Consider the following 22,909-nt stretch of genomic DNA (forward strand, 5'->3'; position numbering starts at 1 on the left):
ATCAATTTATATTGTTATTTCCACAGGATGAACTGCTGTCAAAGGGACAGTTTGCTCCACTTGCAAAATAAGGGAGTGTCAGAACTTGCAGCTCACAGGCTATCCGCCAAGGTTGTCTAGCCACATGAGTTCAAAGCTGTGCACTGCCTTCGCGTACTGAGGTGAAGAACTTTGCCAGGGAGAAACATGTGTGGGTCTTTTTAAAAAAAACAAAACGAAACAAAAACACAACCTCCCTCCTGCCCCCACCCATTACTGGGCAAAAGTAACACCCAAGGTCAAAAGGTCACCATTTCAAGAGATTTTCTGCGTGCACTGTAAAACAGGAAATGTGGTGTGCAACAGAGACTTTAATTTTTGCAATGAAAGAATCTAGACGGCTCAGGTGATAGGTGTTGCCGGAAGGACTGCGAGCCAAACGCCTTCGAGAGAGCTGATCCTGCATTTCTTGGGTGGCCTGAATTCGTAAGAAAGCACATTCATCCCTGTTTGTAAACAGATTCAAGTCAGCTGCCTTTTTTTCTTTACTTTATAAATCCAAGTTTAACCTGCCTTATTTTTCCCTGGAAGACTCCGTGCAGAGTTGGAGAACTAAAGACTATAAAATCGTAAACACCAACCAAGGGAAGCTCGATCCGTTGAGAGGGGAAGTGACTTTTATTCAGACTGTCCAAAACTCTTTGTTTTTGTTATATGCCAGTTTAAAATTCATGCCACCTATAAACCATTGAAAGAAAAGAGGCATTCAAAATGCCCCTCCCCCTTTTAATCAAAGACTGAGGAATCCCATATTCTAAACAGGGCACTGAAGCACAGACGGATTAAATGCTTCATGTGAAGTCTATGGAAGAGCCAGAGCGCCTGTATCCTAGCCTGCTGCTTTAACACGAGATCATCCTGCCTTTTTACCACGCAGTGCAGCTGCATCATTTTGAATTTGTAGCCCCGCTCTGTCTTCCCCATGGGCCTGTCTGTACTTGACAAATGGCCACTCAATATGTAGCACAGGTACAAATGGCTACTAGTGCTTATGTTGCATCTAGGGTGACCAGATGTCCCGATTTTATAGGGACAGTCCTGATTTTTGGGTCTTTTTCTTATATAGGCTCCTATTACCCCCCACCCCGTCCCGATTTTTTACACTTGCTGTCTGGTCACCCTAGTTGCATCAATTCCCCTGAGCATGGTCAGGGAGCTTTCTGCTGCGATTACATAGCAGTGACTCTCCAGAGCTGATTGGCAATAAGCCAGTCACTAAACAGCTGTATTAAATCCAGGCCTCAGAGAAACAGTGGTACATATTGTCCTTTTTCAAAAGCTAGCAGAATTTATGATGATGATTATTATTGTAAGGGTAAGTTCGTGCTGTACAAAAGGGGTGTGTGTAGCTTTCAAAATCCTGTGCCATGTTTGGGGGATCTGCAGTAACCTCACGAACAGCCTGCAGCTTAGATTACCAAAGCTGTGGGTGCTTATTGTTGTAATGCACTCCGGAGAATGCTTTCGGTTGGAAAGCAGGAAATGTTCTGCAAAACCTAGATAAAGTGGAAAATAATAGTTTGTAAATGGTTTGATCCACTTATTCATATGCACGGGACCAACCTTTCAACAGCCTCAGGAAAGGGAAACAGGAAGCAAAGGGAAGGGGGAGGAAATTAGGAGTTCAGAGCAGCAAAGTTTAATCAGGGGTCTGGACTTAAAGACTGAGATCCTCTCTCCAAAGCAATGTATGTCATTTGACTTTGCAATGCAAAAGTCTTTGATCAGTCAGGTGTCTGCAGCAAGGAAGGGCCTGTGGATCCACTCTCACTTGCTCTGTAATTTAAGTCACTCAGAGTCCAGATAATCTTCACTATTACCTCATCTTTGAAAGCCAAGGTGAACAGGCAGGAATTAGTAGCTGTCTGTGGCAGTCATAGCAAAAGAAGACAAGGATCAAATGGGCTGGAGCCCGACTAACCCTCTCGCCCCAGAGACATCTCCTCTAGCTCAAAGCACGTGAAGCAGATCGGCAGGGCAGTGTAGAAACATGCATTTCTGTAGCCCATGATACACACAGGAAACTGACACCAACTGTCACTCTGGCACCTTTCATGAGTGTTACATTCACTATCAGAAAAACCCAACAGTGCATGGGAAACATATCTGAGCGCTCCTGAACACTGAAGAATAAGAGATTTCCTATTTTAAATGCAGCATTTCCCCCTTGATTCACAATCTTTAATGGACTTCAGAAAAAAAATGTGTCTAGGACTATGTCTACACTACAGACGTTAGAGCAGCACAGCTGTACCACTTAAGGTCTCCTGTGCAGCCGTTCTATGCCGGTGGGAGAGAGCTCTTCCTCCGGCATAATTAACCACCCCAAGGAGCAGTGGTAGCTATGTCAGCGGGAGAGCGTCTCCTGCTGACAGAGCGCTGTCCACTTTTGTCAGTCACACCCCTGTCCACTTATGTTGGTCACACCCCTGGCTGACAAAAGTTTTGCCAAGAGTGCTGGTGCAGACAAAGCCTCAATCTAGATCAAGTGAGAGAGTTAACGGTATGCATTCTCTTGAGACCATTCCCTATCCCTTCCCCAAACTAATCCTCAAAGCAGCCAAGGAAAACCCATATTAATTTTCTTGATATTTCTAAAGAAAAAAAAAAGCAGGGAAAAATATTTAAAAATAACCCCCCAACTTTGTAGGCGTTCTTTAGCCATCAAAAAGGATCCGGACACAAGTTTGATTTTTTTCAAAAATATCTTTTACAATCATCTTTACACATGCTGTGATTTGAGCCCAGGAATAATTTTCTCACAGTGTGATTAGCAACAGGGCCTTCTTATCAGAAATTTGGAATTATGGATTACTTCCACGTATTCACCACAATTCTTTTAAACAATGCTGGAAATGCAAGTTAGAGTCACAGTTTCCAAACAGTGCTATGATGACCTGCTAGAGAGAGATTTTTGAGGACATTTAGGAAAGAACTTTTTTAAGCAGAAAGATTCTTTATTCTTGTATTAAAAATACCTGTTTCATTCCATGCTCTACTGACACTAACAATTCTATTAGTTCTGTAAACAGTGACCCACAATAGATTACAACGTATAGCTTTACATGGTGCATTTTAAAACACGAAGGGGGAGACTAAGTGAGAAGTGCAAGTGTCTGATAGTGTAACAGATCTTGTAGCATGTGGGGCCTGCTGGACAGAACACTAACTGGGGCACAGGGAGACATGGGTTTAGTTCCTAGATCTACCACTGGCCTGCTGGGTGACCTTGTGCAAGTCATTTCCTGTCCCGTGCCTCAGTTTCCCTGTTAAATGGGATAATGATACTGCCCCCCTTTGTAAAGTGTTTTGAGATGACTAGTGCTATATAAGAGGTATATGTTAATATATTTTTTAATATTGGGGTAATAAACAGGGGATGAAATCCAGGCTCCATTGAAGTCAATGGCAAGATTCCCACTGACTTCAATAGGGCTAAGGTAGCATAGAGTCTTGTGCTGAGTGTCTTTCTCAGGTAGCCACACAATCAGAACGTCCATTAGCTAATCCAGTCCAGTCTTTTACAGTGCCCATTTCACAAATGTACATTACAACGTGAGCAGAAAATTGTGAGCCAGTCTGATAGCTCCCTACGATTTCAACCTGTGTTGATGCATACAATAGACAAGTCAAAAGTGTGTTTTGTTTCTTCCCTTGGTCAAATGGCTCTTGGGAGCCTAATGAAAAAAAAAAAAAAAAAAAAGAATTAGGATTTTTCCCTTGCTAAGAGGGACTTCTGCCCACCCTCATTGGGAGGGGGACACTGCAGAACCTTTGTCTCAAGTCCATTTGGGAGCACTAAGAGAGACACTGGAAGGTTATTTTTAAAAATTTAAATAGAGTTGAAAGGCCCAGATATCAAAGGGCATCTAACAATGTGGACCCACATTACACATGCCAATGGGTCTATGCCCTGTTTGTGTGTGGAAATGTGAGGGTGTGTGTGTGTGGAAATAGGCGCAGCCACTACTATTGCAGGCACATGGTCAAGCACCTTTTGAAAATACAGCATTAAATTTACTACAGCCAGGCAATGACTTTGCTCTAGACTTAGGATATGGCTCCACTGAGCAGTTTTCCAATGTCTCTTACCGAGTTTGTCTTGTGTCTCTCAAAAGGCAAGGTAAAGGATTTGGGGCAGGAAATGTGCCTTATTCAATATTTGCAAAGTGGCACGTTAATTTCAGGTTTCATTTTGATAAAAGTAAGAGTGATGGGTAAACCGCAAATGGCTCAGTTCCCATGCAATATCTGGATGCTAATTTGAACTGCGTGGGTTTCAAAATTAGGCTTGAAAGCTCATGAGAACAGCGCTTCCCATGAGGCTTCTGGTCCTTCCTGCTTCTGATTAGGTGAAATAGAACGTGAGAGAAAACAAGTTTCTCATTTTGAATTTGGGTAACAGCTTTCACTTCCAGTCCCAGTCAGATTCTAGACGTGCACGCATTAGCATAATTTTTATGACTGTGATGCTGGCAAGGTCCCCATGCCTCACTTCAATACTGACAAACACCTAGCTGGAATCAGTCATGTGTTACTATTGGTAAAATAAGTATTAGAGTTAAAAAGAATATGCTTAGTGTTCAGGGTTTATTGAATGCCTGCAAATTGCTGCATGCATTAGTCATAGAAGTATAGCAGGGCCGCCCAGAGGATTCAGGGGGTCTAGGGTCTTCAGCGGCAGGGGGCCCCCACCGCTGAATTGCAGCCGAAGACCTGGCACTTTAGCGGCGGGTCCTGGGGCGGAAGGACCCCCTGCCGTGGATCTTCAGGGCACTTCGGCGGCGGGTCCTGGAGCGGAAGGACCCCCCCACCGCTGAACTGCTGCCGAAGACCCAGAGTGGAAGAAGCTCTGGGGGCCTGGGCCCCACAAGAGTTTTCCAGGGCCCCCGGAGCGAGTGAAGGGCCCCCCCCTGCGGGGCCTGGGGCCTGGGGCAAATTGCCCCACTTGCCCCCCCCCCCCCCCCGGCAGCCCTGAAGTATAGGATTGGAAGGGACCTCTGTAGGTCATCTAGGCCAGTCCCCTGCACTCAAGGCAGGACTAATAACTAGACGATTCCTAACATACGTTTGTCTAACCTGTTCTTAAAAACCTCCAATGACGTAGATTCTACAACCTCCCTTGGCAATTTGTTCCAGTGCTTAATTACCCTGATAGTTGGGAAGTTTTTCCTAATGTCCGACCTAAACCTCCCTAGCTGCAATTTCAGCCCCCTGCTTCTTGTCCTATCCCTAGAGGTCAAAGATGACAATTTTTCACCCTCCTCCTTATAACAAGCTTTTATGTACTTGAAAACTGTTATCATGTCCCCCCATTTCTCCAGCCTAAACAAACCCAGTTTTTTCAAGTATAAGGGGGTAGCCGTGTTAGTCTGTATCTACAAAAACAACAAGGAGTCTGGTGGCACCTTAAAGACTAACTAGTTTTTTCAATCTGTCTTTCTAGGTCATAGTTTCTAGACCTTTAATCATTTGTGTTGCTCTCCTCTGGACTTTCTCCAGTTTGTCCACATCTTTCCTGAAATGTGGCACCCAGAACTAGACAGTACTCCACCTGAGGCCTTATCAGCGCAGAGTAGAGCAGAAGAATGACTTCACGTGCCTTGCTTACAACACTCCTGCTAATACATTCCAGAAACAGAGTTACACTGTCGACTCATACTTAGCTTGTGATCCACTATGATCCCCAGACCCCTTTCCACAGTACTCCTACCTAGGCAGTCATTTTTCTTGGAAATTGTCACTGATGTGACAAAATTTGATACTAATGGCATTGCTGGTGAGATAAGTTGCATGATTAGAAAGTTAAAATCACTGATTTATAACCCATTCAGGAAGGATAGTGTGGTTAAAAGAGGTGTGGGGTAGGGGGCAGGGAGGATGGCTCTCTATGTTAATGGCATAATTACTGTATTAGATAACTCATGCACAGGATCTTGCATACATGTCAAGTATCAGGGGGCAGCCGTGTTAGTCTGTATCTACAAAAACAACAAGGAGTCTGATGGCACCTTAAAGACTAACAGATTTATTTGGGAATAAGCTTTCGTGTGTAAAAACCTCACTTCTTCAGATGTATAAAGTGAAAGTTACAGATGCAGACATTATATACTGACACATGGAGAGCAGGGAGTTACTTCACAAGTGGAGAACCAGTATTGACAGGGCCAATTCAATCAGGGTGGATGTAGTCCACTCCCAATAATAGATGAGGAGGTGTCAATTCCAGGAGAGGAAAAGCTGCTTCTGTAATGAGCCAGCCACTCCCAATCCCTATTCAAGCCCAGATTAATGGTGTTGAATTTGCAAATGAATTTTAGTTCTGCTGTTTGTCTTTGAAGTCTGTTTCTGAAGTTTTTTTGTTCAATGACAGTGACTTTTAAATCTGTAATAGAATGACCAGGGAGATTGAAGTATTCACTTACTGGCTTATGTATGTTACCATTCCTGATGTCTGATTTGTGTCAATTTATTCTTTTGCGGAGGGACTGTGAAGTAGTGAGGTTTTCACCCATGAAAGCTTATGCCCAAATAAATCTGTTAATCTTTAAGGTGCCACCAGACTCCTTGTTGTTTTTGCATACATGTGGATCAGTGTGCTAAGTAACAAAGTCCAGGAGGAGGTGCTGGTGGGGGTCTGTTTTAGACTACTGAACCAAACCAGAGAACAGGATGAATTATACCTTAAGCACTTGTCTGTAATGTGTGGAAAGAAAAACATGGTGTTATGGGGACTTCAGTTTGGGGGACATATGCCAAAGGTCTCATGCAGCCAGTAGTAAAAGTTGCTGAAAATTATAGATGATGATTTTCTAACACAAGAACTATTGCACCCAACATGAGGTAACTCTGTTTCGGACTTTTTGATGGATGAAGATGAATTCATCACTGGACTGGAAACTGGTGGTTGCCCAGGGACCAGTGATCATGACCTGCTTATGCTCTACCTGGGCAAACAGATGATAGTCACAATCAACAATATATATACTTGGTTCTTCAAAAGGGCTAACTTCCCAAAGCTGAGGAAAATTATGAGCAAAATTGATTAGGAGGAAAAATGTAGAGAGAAAAATGTGAAATAAAATTGGTAGCTCTTTAAATGAGTTTATCAGATGGCCAAAAAGCCACAATTCCACAATCAATAAGGATGACAACTTTGACTACAAGCCCATCCCTAATTTAGTAGTGAAGTGAATGTGGCAATTAGAAATAAAAGAGCAACAACAACAAATGGAAAAAAGGACAGATAGCAATGAAGTTATGAGGTCTCAAAAACTGATAAGGGAAGCTAAAGACAGCTGGGAAAATGCATTGCTGACAAAAAGGAATTTAAGTAGGAACAAAAGAAATTCTAGCAATGGCATAGGCCTAGAACTAGATAGAGATGCTAACACTATTAGTAATCATGCAGAAAAGTCAGAAGTGTTGAATAAATATTTCTATTCTGTATCTGGAAAGAAACAGGATGATATACTCCTACTCATGAGGATGATGAAGTACTTTCAAGTCTGTTAGTAACTGAGGAGGACATTAAACAGAATCTACTAAGGATAAACATTTTAAAATCAGCAGGTCTTAGGCTAGGTCTACACTACCCGCCTGAATCGGCAGGTAGAAATCGACTTCTCGGGGATCGATTTATCGCGTCCCATCAGGACGCGACAATCGATCCCCGAATCAACGCTCTTACTCCACCAGCGGAGGTGGGAGTAAGCGCCGTTGACAGGAAGCTGCGGAGGTCGATTTTGCCGCGGTCCTCACAGCGGGGTAAGTCGGCTGCGATATGTCGAATTCAGCTACGCTATTCACGTAACTGAATTTGCATATCTTAAATCGACCCCCCCCCTGTAGTGTAGATGTAGCCTTAGTAACTTGCACCCAGAAGTCCTAAAAGAGCTGGATGACGAGACCTCTGACCTGCTGATGTTCATTTTTCATAAATCTTGGAATACCAAGGAAATTCTAGAAGACTGGAAGAGAACTAATGTTGTGCCAATATTCAAAAGGACAAATGGAATGACTCGTGTAACTTTAAGCTGGCTAGCCAGACATCAGTCATAGGCAAAATAATGGGAAAGCTGATATGGGATTCAACTGATTATGATATTGCTATCTTTTACTTCTTTAATGCCAGTCAACATGTTTTTTATGGAAAATAGGTCTCATCAAACAAACCTGATTTCATTCTTTGAGGTTACAAACTTGGTTGATAAACGTAACTGTGTAACCATAGGAGGCTTGTAGGACATTTGACTTAGTACTGTGTAACATTCTGATTAAAAAATTAGCACTATGCAATCTCAACAAAGCACCTGTTAAATGGATTAAGAACTGGCTAACTGATAGATTTCAAAAAGTAGTTGTCAATGGGGAATCATTATCAAATTTCTAGTGGTGTTCCACAAGGATCGGGTCTAGGCATGTTTTACGTTAATCTGAACTAAGAGTTCATGCCCGCAGCATCCACAGGGGGTTGTTACAGCCTAGCACTTTAGTGTGCATTGCTATTTATCTACCCTATAGTCTGAACTTTGTGGCAATTACCCAAAATTACAGAAGAAGTGTGCAGCAGAGCTGGAAATTGATCTTGGCTCTTCTTCTCTCTAGTCCAGTGCCTTAACTGCAAGACCATCTATCTTCTGAGCCATAAAATTCTGATCTGGATCAGAACTTTATCACAGATCGACTGAGTTAGGATTAGAGGTTTGTGTTCAGACCCACCGCTAGCAATAATATAAATTAATGGGATCGGGGGTGGGAGTTAATTACATTTTTTTGAACCACAGATAAGGATTAGTTTGAATTTTGGTCAAAAGTCATTTGATCGGTTAAATGCAGGGAGGTGGTTATTTAATGTGACTAGCTCAACCATCCTTTCTCTTGATATGATCTGAGTTGTAAATATCCCAAATCCCTATGTAAAGTAATTGCATCTGCCCAGTTTTTAACTGATGTAAATTGGTAGACTAGCTCCATAGGAGTCAATGGAACTACAGTGAAGTACCCTCAGCTGTGGATCCGGTCCAAGTGTGTGCTGGAAACCTGCAGTGGGATTTTCTTTTGACCTGTCATCATGATAGCAGTGTCTGATATATTTTTAACACGTTGGGATTCCCCTATTTCTTTAAATTTAATGGAACTCTCACTTCCTTTAACCTTTTATCATCAGACTCCAGTCTCACCCCACCTCCTACCCAGTTGAAGAAGCAGCTCTGAAAGGAGCTGACATCTTTTTCTTCTTCAAGAAACCCAGTTTACTGAGTGCTTTCTGGCTTGTTCTTTCTCAGCTGGAAATCCCCCTTAATTATGCCATGAATAAACTTGCAAATAAACCACAACGTAAAGTGAACTGAATTTCAGTACGTGATTTTGAACATCATTCAAGTTAGTAAATCATTTTGCTGTGTAAAGTGGTGTAAAGGATTTGGTGGGTGACCGATATTACTCGGGTGCTGGAGGTACTGTACTAAGTTTACCCGCAGTAGAAAAGCCGCTAAACTTTAAGGACTCATTCAGTACATAGTATATGACAGCTGCAAGATAGGAATGTGTTTATTCTGACAGCAAATAGAATAATAATATAATGGAGTCACAGACAGTCTTCTTAGATACTCCAATCTATCTTGCCACCCAGGCAAGCTGGACTATGTGCTAAATGGTCACTTATACCAAAAAAAAAAAAAAAAATCACAAATATTCTAAGTGACACCCAGTCCCAAGAGACCAGTCACTCACCCAGCTTGATTTGCATCCTGTATTTCACACGAAAGACAACACTGGCAGACAATTCTATAGTAAACTAACTAAAGGTTTATGAGCTAAGAAAAAGGAATGAGAGTTACTGAGAGGTTAAAGCAGGTAAAAATATATGTACTTGTGAGTCAGTCTCTATAATTTCCAAAGGTAGCAGAGATGTAGTAATTTGTCAGTTTCCCAAAAGTCTTTTAAGGCAACCCAGAGTAACTCTGCAAATCTCTGTCTTCTCGATTGGTTATTCTGTCCTGTTAGAATACAAACAGTCGAGAGATGATGAACTTTTCATTGTGTCCATATGTATAGCTTCCTCTCTCAGAAAACAAGCTGACAGTTCAGCTACCCACGTGGTCTCTTTCTTTGATGACACAGAGCCACGTGCATTTACAGTCTTTTATCTCTGATCATCACACACAGTGACCACTGGTCTTCACATGCTCAAGAGTTAGCACTTTCCTGTTAAAAGTTCTTCATTTGCATTACCCAGGGCTTCTTACTCATGTGATGGCTTATTTAGTTACAGGGGGCTGTATATACAATGTAAATGTTTGCTATTACATTCTAAGGCAGTGGCTCTCAACCTTTCCAGACTATTGTACCCCTTTCAGGAGTCTGATTTGTCTTGCATAACCCAAATCTCACCTCACTTAAAAACTACTGGCTTATAAAATCAGACATCAAAATACAAAAGCGTCACAGCACACTATTACTGATAAATGTCTTACTTTCTCCTTTTTACCATAGAATTATTAAATACATTGATTGGAATATAAATATTGTACTTACATTTCAGTGTGATACCTGAGCCTCTTTTTCATTTGTGAGACTTGTCTGAAGCCTGAGCCCCAGGCAGCGGGACTGAAGCATGTAACTTAGCTTCATGGGGGTCCCTTAGCTTCATGGGGGGAACCCCAGGCATTTGCCCTGCTTGCCACCCCCTAATGCCAGCTCGGCACTTGCAACTTCCCAAACCTGTCCTGTGACCTCCCCGGGGGCTGCAACCTCAGGTTGAGAAACACTGATCTAGAGGAGTTGAGTACTCCCTGGAAGACCTTAGACTACTCTCGGGGTACGCGTACCCCTGGCTGAGAACCACTGCTCTAAGGTACAGATAAGTGAAAACAATGCATGCAGCCTCCCATTAGTTTTCATGACGTTTAAACACCAAATATGTTCTTATGCATTTAACAATCGCTCTGATCTGCACTAACACGGGAGTGAACTGGCCTGAGTTCCAGCTGTGAGTTTGTCAGTTTCAGCTGATGCCTATGGCCTTCGCATGAGCTGGCATCTGGTCTGCCAACTTCACACAGTGTATTATAAAAGAGCCACTGACAACTCCTGGAAAACACTGGAAGATACTCTGTTGAGAACACGGCACGTTATTTTCTCTCTGTCTTCAACTCTTTTTAATTACTAGGGATGTTTGCAGGGAGGCGGTGCAGGGAGGGAGAGGAGCTGATATGGGGAGCGGCCAGTGCCTGCTGAGCACCCACTATTTTTTTCCCGTGGGTTCTCCAGCCATGGAGCAGCTACAGAATCGGCGTCTGTGAGTTGAGTTTTTGCCATCCTTACACAGGTTGGGAGACAGTGACATTACTTACATAGTAAGTAACACAGTAAGTAACACAGTCATACTGTAACTGGTATGATTTGCTGGTTATGATTACGCTATCTGTATGCATGTATCATTTTTATATTTAAAGTTATAAGTATTGGCTCTATACAGCCTGTATTTCAAACTTATGCTATGCTTCTGGGTGATACCCCAGACAATTTGGCATCAGCACTGCCTAGCTTGCTTCATGGCCCATTAAGGACCATCAGCTATAAAGCTGACCTATTGAGAGAAGGCAGCTACACCTTGTGACTCAGAAAGACATGCAGGGACATGCCTATGGACAGAACTCTATGGTATGTGCTGGGTAGCTTGTGTTTGGAACAAAGGAAGCACAAGCCACATGGCAAAAGGACTATAAAAGGCAGCTGCATCATCTCCATTTTGTCTTCAATCATGCTTCTTACTTCTGGAGGAACTTTGCTACAAACTGAAGCTCTGAACAATGGCCCGAATGACCCATCCGAGCTGTGGATGTACTCCAGAGACTTAACTTAAGCCAGCAGTTTATTCCATCACTGCTACAAGCCTGAACCAAGAACTTTGCCATTCCTGTATGTAATTGACTGGGACTTGGTCCTTTGGGATCGGGAGAACCTTTTTTCTTTTACTGGGGTATTGGTTTTCATAACTATTCATCCCCATAAAGAGTGGCGCTGGTGGTGATACTGGAGTGTCTAAGGGTATGGCTTCTGGTCAGCCAGTGGGGTGAAATTGAAGTCCTCTCTGTTTGGCTGGTTTGGTGTGCCTTAATAGTGGAGAAACCCCAGCCTTGGGCTGTAACTACCCTGCTCTAAGCAATTTGTCCTGCATTGATATTCTCAGTAGTGTCCCGCCAGAGGCCGCATCGTTACAAAGAGCCACTCCTGCCCTCTTTTTAAACCCTTTTTACACTGCCAGAGTTGTGCGAAGGGTTAATTGAGACTTGGACCTAAAGAAGAAAGAGACCATTCCAAGCACAGAGAGACCCAGGCAGGGGGTACAGAGCCTAGAGAAGAAAACTGGGAGAAACTTATGGAGCAAGTGGGGAAGGAAGAAGAGAGGACAGCAGAGAGATGTCGGGCCTGAAAGTGAGGACAAGGAACCAGTAAGAGACAGGCAGTCAGCTAAGGGATTTGAAGGACAGGATGATGGGAATGGTAGACTTCTTCAGCAGTGGCATTTTGGATAAGCAAAAAGGGAAGTGAGGAGAGTAGGTGAGGGGGAAGGCAGGACAGGAAGCTGTTATAGTAATCAAGGGGAGAAATGAGCAGGGCATGGGAGAGGGATTTCACTGTGAGCAGAGTAAGGAAATGGTCACACTTCAGGGATATTTAACAGGATGAAGAGACAGGAGCTAACAAAACGGAAGGTGGAAGGGGAAGGAGAAACTGGGAGAAGACGACAGCAGATTCCTCACTAGTGATGGAGAAGGACGTAGTGGGGAAGAATCAGGTGTGGTTGTGAAAAATCACCTTTGGGGTGGGGGTGGGACATTCAGGATGCCCAACTGGACAGGGAAGCAGAAGTCAGGCCAATCAGGTAGATTTAAGAATCATCCTCAGAGAGGTGATAGCTGAAATCAGGAATACAGAGACATTTGCCAAGGAAGGGACTAAGGATGCAACCTTAAGGGACACTGACATATGGGAAATGACTGACACTGCTGCAAGATGGGCCAAAGAAGCAGCTGTAAGTGGAGAAACAGGAGACCAGAGAGTTGCAGAAGCCAATAGAGCAGAAAGAGCTAAGGAGAACAGGATCAAGTGGGCTGAAGCAACAGATGGGTCAAGAAGAAAAATAGATGAACACTTTGGACTGAACTTGGTCATTCCTGACCTTGGTGAGTCAGGGCAGCTCTGGTGGAGTAGGGAGGTCAGAACCTGATGGGAGGGGGCTGTGGAGAAAGGGTTTATGCAGTATGAGTAGTTAACAGTTCAAAGAGTTTGGAGACCATGGGAAGGAGGGCGAGGGGACAATTATTAGATAGGCAGGTGACCCCCACTCAAAATCCTGATCAAAGTTAATTGTTCTATTCCATGCCTGCTGCCTGAGTGGAAGAATCTGCAAATGTACTAAGTGGGATAGAAATTCTGATAGCTTTACAATTGGAAATTTAGGAATAAATGGATTCTTTTGGAGAAAAGATTAAAACAAGCCTTTAAACAATTATTTAAAAGGGGACAGTTAAGTAGTAATTTCTAATTTACTAGAAATTACAAATCTCTCCCCAACCCAGCATCATAATACGTGTTTGAACAGTGATACTCAAACTGCGGCTTGCGAACCGCAGGTGGTTCTTTAATGTGTCTCCTGCGGCTCTTTGCAGCACATGATATTAAAACACTGATTTAGGTATTAACCAATCTAAGTTTTTAACAAATCAGGATGCTTTTATTATGCTATTAGCCAATTGTAGTTGATAAAATAATAATATTTGGTCAGTCATTTAGCTGTGAGAATAATATTTTATATACACACACACATACACATATATATACATACACACACACACACACACACTATTGTGGCTCTGTTAGGTTATGTTGATCACTAATTTGGCACCTGAATAGGATAACCATATTTCCCTATACTGAATATGGGACACCTGGTAAAATTATTCATAATCAAGCAAGTTCAAAAGCAATCAGAACTATGCAGTACAAACATTTAAATTATCAAGTTGACTGAGCCCCCGTTAAAAAGAAATAGTGCGGAAGGATGACCTGGCCGTGCCTTTGCAGAGCTCATCTCCCCACTCCCGCCCACCCCTGTGGCTGAAAGGAACGTGTCCCTTCCCACCCACAGAGTGTCAAAAGGCAGCTAACATCTCCACCGACATAACCCAGCCGCCTCAGCAGGAAGGGGTTAGGCCCCAAGGCTGCATTGTGCACCAGGGCCCAGGAAACCTGACTGCAGGGGTTTCAGCGAACCTGGCCAGAGAGGTGGCTCAGCAGCGGAGGGTGTCTAGGGGACAGAGCAGCCCTGCGCTCCCTGGGGGCAGGACCCAGGGTGGGAGGGGCAGGTGAAGCGGGTGCTAAGCCCCTGCCCCAGGGGCTTCTGTGGAACCTGCAGGTTTGGGGCATGAACAGGCTGGAAACCACTCCCTTCCCTGCTCTCTCCCCCCCCCCCCGAGCTTAGCTGAGGGGAGGAGAGACTTCCCCGTGCCAGCGCTGTGCGGGGCTTTGGCACATGCAGGGCTTGGCTCCTCCTGGCCAGCGCCGGGCCAGAGGGTCTTTCCCGGGGCGCCAGCCCAGCCAGAGGCAGTGGGGGAAGGATAGGAGCCTGGCCAGGCTGTTGTGAGTTGAGAGCTCTGACCAGGGGCTGGTTCTCTGCACAGTGTTGGGAGTGGGACATGCTCCGTTGGGGGATATATGGAGGAGCAGCGGGGCTGGGGGTGGGGGCACAAAGGGGCAAAGAAGGGAGAGGACAGCCAGAGGGGGAGCATGTAAAGAGCCGATGGATGGGCAGAAGAGGTGACATGTAACCGGCCGCCGCTTGGCGCCTGCCCACACTCACTGGCCGCTGCAGTGTGCAGCCAGTGCGGGCCAGAAATGGCACAGGGGGCGGGTTCCTACTGGCCAAGAGCTGGCACGCAGCGTGGGCTGCGCTGGCGGACCAGCAGGGGGAGCAGCCGGCCCCTTTCACTGCATCTTCGGCCTGCCACTAGCCTTGCACCCCCACCATCAGCCACTGGACCCCCCCAACTCACTGCTGGTGGGCAAGCAGCTGGCAAGCCGGGATCGAGCCAGCAGCAGGACCCATCAGTACTGATTGGGGGTGAGGGGGAGTCAGAAAATATGGGACAATTTGCCCATTTAAAAAACAAAGTTGGGACACCTGCAGGAGGGCTTAAATACGAGACTGTTCCTTTAAAAACAGGATGTCTGGTCACCCGACTCTTGAACCACTGAGATCTAAGTATCACTGTGTTAGAAGTATGTTAAACGCGTAACAAATAATGTATCTTTCCTAGCAGGACATCTAGTGCTTATTCAGGGTATTGAACCTCGTTAATGAATACTGCAGACATGAACACGCCCCACTACAGCTGAGCAACATTTTTCAGACCAACCTTTTTTTTCCTGCAAAAAAAATGCAGATTCAGGAACACCAAAGCATTTAACAAATTCATGTTGATTTTGCAAACTTATTCTGATAAATCTCCCCACCCCCCAAACATTCAGAAAATGTCAAAATTAATCCTTTTGATTTGTCATTCCTGAATTTCCTTCAATTTTAGTTTTAAAAATTCAAAAATGTCTAAAAGATGAAATAAAACAAAAACATTGAGTGGAACCTAAAACATTTTTAAAATTTTTCATAACAGCCAGTGAGCCAAAAAAAAAAAATCCATCATTTGCACAACTATTATTAGTAACAATTATTTCCTTTAGACTCAGCTGAGCTTTTCCAAAACCCTGATGAAAATCAATTCATATCATGATGCAAAAAGGAAGAATTTTGACATTCATAACATAGGGAACTAATGCAGAGTGTAGTCAAAACGAAAATGACCTCTTTTAGTTCCTGGTTGACTCTCCTTTCTGCAGCGTGGGAAATTGAAATGGGAGTAACACTAGCTTTTGCCACATCCCTTTTTTCTCTTTTGTTCAGTCTCTGGAGGTTCTGAATATTTAGAAACAGGCAAGTCACATTCAGGTCCCAGTCCTTCTTTTAGTGCATATGGTTCAACAGGAGATAGGCATGTGATATCTGCAGGAGGTGGCCCACAGATTCTAGAGGATTCAACATAGATGGAAGAAAAAAAAAATGTGATCACTAGGGATTATGTGGAATCAAAATCCCCCCCCCCCCCCGTCATAGTATCAGATTACCTGGTTTAGGGATTATTGTTAAAAATGACATAAAAAATTCTCACCACCAATCATCCATTTACAAGTTGTGAAGGTTTCAGAAGAAACAAAATATTTAGTCCAAAGTTTGCAGAAGTGGCCAGTGATTCTGGGTGCCTGACTTGAGACATCTGGGGTCTGATTCTCACGAAGCAGGAGCACCCACAATCCCAGCTGAAGTCAATCAGAGCTATCTGAGCTCACCACCCTGGGAATATCTGGCTCATGGTGTCTCAAGCATAGGCACTGACTCCCTGGGTGCTCCGGGGCTGGAGCACGCACGGGGAAAAATTAGTGGGTGCTCTGCACCCACCGGCAGCCAAGCTCCCTGCCCCATCACACCTCCTCCTTCTCCTCCACCTCCTCCCCTGAGCATGCCACTTCCCCGCTCCTCTGCCTACCTCCCAGCGTAGCAAGTTTGGGAGGGAGGGGGGAGGAGCGGGAACGTGGCGTGCTCAGGGGAGGAGGCGGGGAAGAGGCGGGACTGGGGCAGGGATTTGGGGAAGGAGTCGGAATAGGGGCAGGGAGGGGGCGGAGCTGGGGTGGGGACTTTGGGGAAGGGGGTTGGAATGGGGGCGGTGCCGGGGTGGAGTCAGGGCAGGGCTGGGTGCAGAAGCGGGTCGAGCACCCACCGGTGCGAGTAGAAGTCGGCGCCTATGGTTTCAAACTGGGCTTTCAAGAAAATGGAAACCCACTGACTGCTGCATCCAAACCCACTGATCACTTCTGTGCACATGGCCTCCACGGTGTCTCGTCCGGAACAGTGCTATTTTCCATGCAGACAACGAATAACTGTGTTTTTCCCTGACTCGGAGTCACATCCATTGCAACACAAGAAGACAAGACATCACTCAAATGGAAAAACAAAACCCTACCAAAACAAAATACTACACTTCCCACACAATTCTTCCTTTCGGAGAGAGGGTGAGAGAAAGACCAAACCATATGTAAACAGAGATTAGTCACAGTTGCTTAGACCATGACTGTCAGGTGTTCGGTTACTATGGTTTTGAGGGAGGTATAAGAAACTTAATAGAATAGAATAAGTAACTGTGTTTGTTGGTGAAACTCTTCCAAAGTTTGGCCTGCAGTAATTCATGAATATGTCCCAAAGTGGTGTGTTGCCATGAAATCTATATTTGCTATGGGGACAAGGCTAACTTTTGCCATTTACCAGATGAACAAGTTATCTCCAAAATAGCAGTTTTTCTCTGTGAAAGTTCACCCATCAACAATACATGGTTCCATAGTTCTGTGGGCCTTGTGACATGATAAGTAGTAAACAAACTCAATTTGCACCTAGCTAATCCAGAGAACACCAAATAACAAAAATACGCCAAAATCTGAACACATCTTTCCTCCCTAGGAACGCAATGCAGTGCCACATCATTTAAAGAGCCAGAAGCCTCCTCTGGCAATTATAGCAATTAGATTAGGAAGGACGAGAAATACCGTTTTGCATGATACCAGTGTTGCTAACATAAATTCCTCTCTTCTAGTCAGGACAGGGGATTTATCTCAGTCAGTGGTGGACTGTCCCAAGAAACGTCAACCAAAGAGAAACAAGAACACGTAGTGATTGCAACATACAGCTTGGTTAGCTGTCCTGTTCTCCATTGAGATTCACGGAGCCTGGGTTACAAACATTTGACTTAAGCCTGCAAGTTAATTAGCAAAATAGTCATAGATATGTTCTGCACTGAGCAGGAGCAATTCGTGGCAATAAGAGTTGATCACCTAAAGCCCTGTGCACGGAAAGGAGACTGCAACCGCAGCGGAGAACGCAGCTGCCTGCCTGCTGAGGGGCACATAACTGGGGCTGAAGCTTTTGGAGTAGCTTCTGCCGCAATTCACGGTGTAGGTGCCCTGGCGGGTAAGTGTAGAGATCACCTCTCATTCTTTATCTCAGATAAGATCAGCTGGGAAGTCCTTGCTTTGGAACCTAACAAAAACCATGCCAAGGTGGCTGTGGCTTTTACGCCCTGCCTGGCAGATGATGCAGAAGTGTCCTTTCCCAGGCAGAGCCCCAGGGCGCAGAGGGACCTTGTGGAACCACACAATAGGGGGTTAAAGGGGTAGCCCTGTTAGTCTGTATCAGTAAAAACAACGAGGAGTCCTTAAATTTGTTAGTCTCTAAGGTGCCACAAGGACTCCTCGTTGTTTTTACAATAGGAAGTATTTCTCATTTGCCCCCCTGTGGCCTCACGGGCTGCTCATAGTCAGGACATTTCTGATCTGGCTCCCCGGCTCTCGCGCTCTTCGGAACACAACACAGGACCCATTCGTTGGGGTTAGCCCGTGCCTGGCTGGTTTGGTCTCCAGCTCATGGTGTGATTTCATTTTCTGTAATCACTCAGCAGATGCTTCCCAAGGGCAGCAACTTGAGAAAAGCGTTAATACATGGAAATATTAATCACTAGAAGGTCCTTAACAAAATAATTCTCGCCGGGAAATACTTGTTGCAATCTCCTGCCCCAGTTTTTACAGCCCTGCAGGTTAACTGGATGGATCTCGCTTCTCTGCAGTACCTTTCCTATCCCTTATACATCCTATCAGAGGAACTCTATATAGCATCTTTTTTTTTTGCAGTCACAGGGGAAAAACACTTTCAGTCCTTATGTTGCTATTAGCAAAATCTGTGGGTACTAAGGCAATACATTCCTGACCGAATCATGTGTACACGGATTGCCTGGCTGCCTGTCCCCATATAGGCCCTCTCTCTCTCTGCGACCAGTTGGAAGAAAAGGGCCCCCTCACTTTGCCAATCATTGAACAGATCTGCACTGCCGTGTCTCTCTCAGATTTAGGAGGTTTTTCTCCTCAATAAATTTGCTTTTATTGTTATACTGACGGGATATGGAACCTGAAAGCTAAAACAGCTTAGTTCTGCCTAGAAAGCCCCTGGGGAAGAGCCCGTGTATGGCAGCAGATGCAGCCCACCAGAGGCATTCATTGCTGAATCAGAGTCGGCTTGTACTTTTTACTTGGTTATTTATTAAAGAGACCCGGCAGCCAAGTGAGCAAACTTGCTCTCTCTCTCTCTCTCTCTCTCTCTCTCTCTCTCTCTCTGTGAGCATTTAAGTTGCTCTCATTTACATTTTGTGTGTGTTATGCTAGGCTGGCTTCCTTGATAAATATCTTCAAACAAATGTTGCCCAGGCAGAGCTTTTATAAATAAAAAAAATAAATATATGGAGATATACCTATCTCATAGAACTGGAGGGGACCTTGAAAGGTCATTGAGTCCAGCCCCCTGCCTTTACTAGCAGGACCAAGTACTGATTTTGCCCCAGATCCCTAGGTGGGCCCCTCAAGGATTGAACTTACAACGCTGGGTTTAGCAGGCCAATGCGCAAACCACTGAGATATCCCTCCCCCGTCTTCCTGTTCCTACGTGATGGAAAGCATCCCACACCTTTCCCCAGAGGGGAACGGTAGGTGATACAGAAAGGCAGTGGCAATTTACTGAGCTGAAAGGGCGGGGGTGAGGGAGAGAACCCCCACCCCAGTGAATCTTATGCAATCAGGAATAGTTTTCCTGGGTCACTCATCATCCAAACTCTTCAGAAGTTACTCAGGGGTGTAGCGAGTTAGCTAAGAGTTTCCAAAAGAGGCAGATTCAGGCATGCCCAGCCAGCGGAGGCTGAACAGGCTGCCCCATTGCTGGTAGAAGCTATTTAGAGGTTCTCCTATTAAAAAGCAACATGACTGGGAATGTTTGCACTAACATACCGCCCAACCCTGCTCCCAGTGAAGCCAGTGAGTGGGTGCTTGTCATGTGTGTCTTTAAGACCAGGGCACCCCTATAGTCCCAGCTTTGGCCAAGTTCCCCCGGATCTGAGCCCCACCTTCTAGGGAACGACACTGTCTGACACTACACAGTTCTGGTCCTGCAGAAAGGATGGCTTCCTGCCCTACATGTCCCCTTAGTCATGTATCAGGGGTATGAGTAGAGCTTCCATTGTGGGGGGCTCACTAAAGGCCCTGAGAACACCAGATGGAACCCTCACTTTCCCTCTCAGGAACAGGGAGCAGAGGTGTTTCTCCCACCCACTACTGACCCAGGTAGGAAAGAAGCGAGTTCCAACTTCTCATTCAAACCCCAATAGAACCCGAGCTCTCAACCTAGGAGTCGCAAACACCCTGTCTTTCTTTATGGCTACATGGTTGAGGGTGTAAGGGGGAGGAAAGTCCCAAAGCCTTTTCGTTATTATTATTGTTGTTGCTGTTGTAACAGGGGGTGACAGTACAGAAAGGACTAAGACCCACCAATGTAGGCTGAGGAATCTCTTGTGCTCCATTAGACCCCCTTTCCACTTCCATCCCAGACAAGTACGACTTTTTAGGGACCTCAGGATTGTTTAATTGCTCCTGCTGCAGCTGTAAATCCTCCCAAAATCACCAAAGAAAAATAGCAATCCCTAGTATTCTGTCCGGCCAGCCATTATTTAAGATGCTCCTTGTGCATAAAATCTTCGGAGCAGTGACATTTGGGATGATGGGGTACAGTTATTTTGCAGCATCATGGACATTTCATGCTCACTTGGATAAGGAACTAAGTGAGTCAGGCAAATGAGCTCTTTTACTCTCTCCCTGACCTCAGTGCAAATGGATGTAGGCCTTGACTCTTCTGGGGATAATTAGCTCTTAGCTATCGACCAGTGTGTGGCGTAGGCATTTTAGAAGTGAATTTAGCCTGAGATTTTTAGAAGAGCCTAGGGGACTTGAGCACTTTTGAAAACTGCAGCCTCAGGGCTTGTACAAAATGCCAGCTTGAAGACTGAACTCTTGAATTTACCCATGCCTCGGGGAGAAACTCCCCACACTGCTCCATCATTGTGCTCAATACTCACACACAGGGTACATGCTCACACACACGGCCTCAGCTTTGTCCCAGGGTTAATCTTAGGGGCAAAATGATAACTCATTTCTCTCCATGGTCGTTTGCTCCCTATCCAACAGGTATCAACAGTGATTGCAGTGTTGGTGATGTCCACTAGAACAGTGGTTCTCAACTAGGGCCCCAAGGCCCCCTGAGGGGCCGCGGGCAGGTTTCAGGGGCTCCACCAAGCAGGGCCAGCATTAGACTTGCTGAGGCCCAGGGCAGAAAGCCAAAGCCCCACCGCATGGGTCTGAAGCCTGGGGTTCTGAGCCCCACCACCCAAGGCTGAAGCCGAAGCCAGAGCAATGTAGGTTTGTGGGGGGCCCTGTAGCATGGGCCCCCCCAGGAAATTGCCCTGCTTGCTACCCCCTAACATGGGCCCTGGCTTTTATATGCAGAAAACCAGTTGCTGTGGCACAGGTAGACTGGAGTTTTTATAGCTAAGGCTAAGATTTTGTCATGGATATTTTTAGTAAACGCCACAGACAGCTCACAGGCAATAATGAAAAAAATCACGGAAGCCTGCGACCTGTCCCTGACTTTTACTAAAAATATCCATTACAAAATGGGAAGCCTGGACAGCTGCAGGTGGGCTGGGAGCTCCAGGGTCCCCCTCTGCTGGCGGCTCTGAGCTGTAAGGCTCCCCCTCCAGCAGCCTGGAGCTCCGGGGGTCCCCCGGGGTGCCCATGGAGGTGGAGAGCTCTGGGGGTCCCCTCTGGCACCTGTGGAGGTGGAGAGCTCTGGGGGTCCCCTCTGGCACCCGTGGAGGTGGAGAGCTCTGGGGGTCCCCTCTGGCGCCCGCGGCAGCTGGGAGCAGTGGAGTTCCCCCCTGGCAACAGGGGACCCTGCAATCCCAGCCAGCGCTGGCTGAAGTCACAGAGGTCTTTGGAAGCCATGGATTCCGTGACTTCTGTGACTAAATCGCAGCCTTATTTATAGCATGCTGGTGGGGGCAGTGGAGCTCAGAAAGAAAAAGCCTGAGAACCCCTGCACTAGAAAGTGGACGGAGGCAACCAACCAGCTGTAAGACAGTAACAGGCTTTCAGTGCCTTTAACCTGAACTGGCCAGATCTTGGATGGGAGAGGAGTGAATGGGAGAAAGAAAGAGAGACAGAGACAGTTAGTTGCCAGGAAGGGTTAAGCTACAGAAAAAAGAGCTGAGGATAGGAACAGTAAAAGGAAAGACGGAAGAAAAAAGCCAATAGACACATAGTGAGCCAGTTACTAACACCTGTGCCAATTTACAGCACCTGAGGATCCAGCCCACAAAGTTATTTCACACTGTTACAGAACGTTTGTCTGACATGTCACTGATGGTTATTTGGTTTCATGCAGACATTGCTCCAGCTCCCCTAGTGCTCTTCATTGCCTCCATGCCCATGATGTTGATGCGCCTTTCTGCAGTGAATCTATATAGTTCATTAGCCCACTGGACCTTTATACTTAATGAATCCATTCCTGCCACTCCAGCGATGTGTGCAGCAAGACTGACCTTAGGGAGGTGAAATGAAGGTCTTATACCAGGTTTCACCAGAGTGTGGCAGGCAAACCCTGTGCTTTTTCTTTTAGGTCGAAGCATTTCTCTGCTCTGCAAACGCTGCAACTCAGGGCCCCTTTGCTCTGCTTAACGCTGTTGCCTCTCTCTGTTGAATGACCTTGGTTTTATACCATTAAAAGTTAACATTTAACGTGCTGCAGACGGTATAAATCCCTCCCTGTGGTACCCCTTCTAAGTACAGGAGATGCTCTCATTAAGTCAAGTCCATGGCCCACTGTTTATGA

The 22,909-nt window shown here is 45.4% G+C and overlaps 1 protein-coding gene across 1 annotated transcript in view; it reads right to left on the bottom strand.

Moving 5' to 3' along the window:
• Positions 1-22,661, bottom strand: part of GPR132 (G protein-coupled receptor 132) — a 68,422-nt gene extending 45,761 nt beyond the window's left edge. Inside the window, exon 1 of the mRNA XM_054027305.1 lies at positions 22,620-22,661. The gene's annotated coding sequence lies outside the window, so the exon portion shown is untranslated. The remainder of the gene's footprint in view (positions 1-22,619) is intronic.
• Between the last annotated feature and the right edge of the window lie 248 nt (positions 22,662-22,909).

This window comes from Malaclemys terrapin, chromosome 4, assembly GCF_027887155.1.
Source record: "Malaclemys terrapin pileata isolate rMalTer1 chromosome 4, rMalTer1.hap1, whole genome shotgun sequence".
Lineage (NCBI taxonomy): Eukaryota > Metazoa > Chordata > Testudines > Emydidae > Malaclemys > Malaclemys terrapin.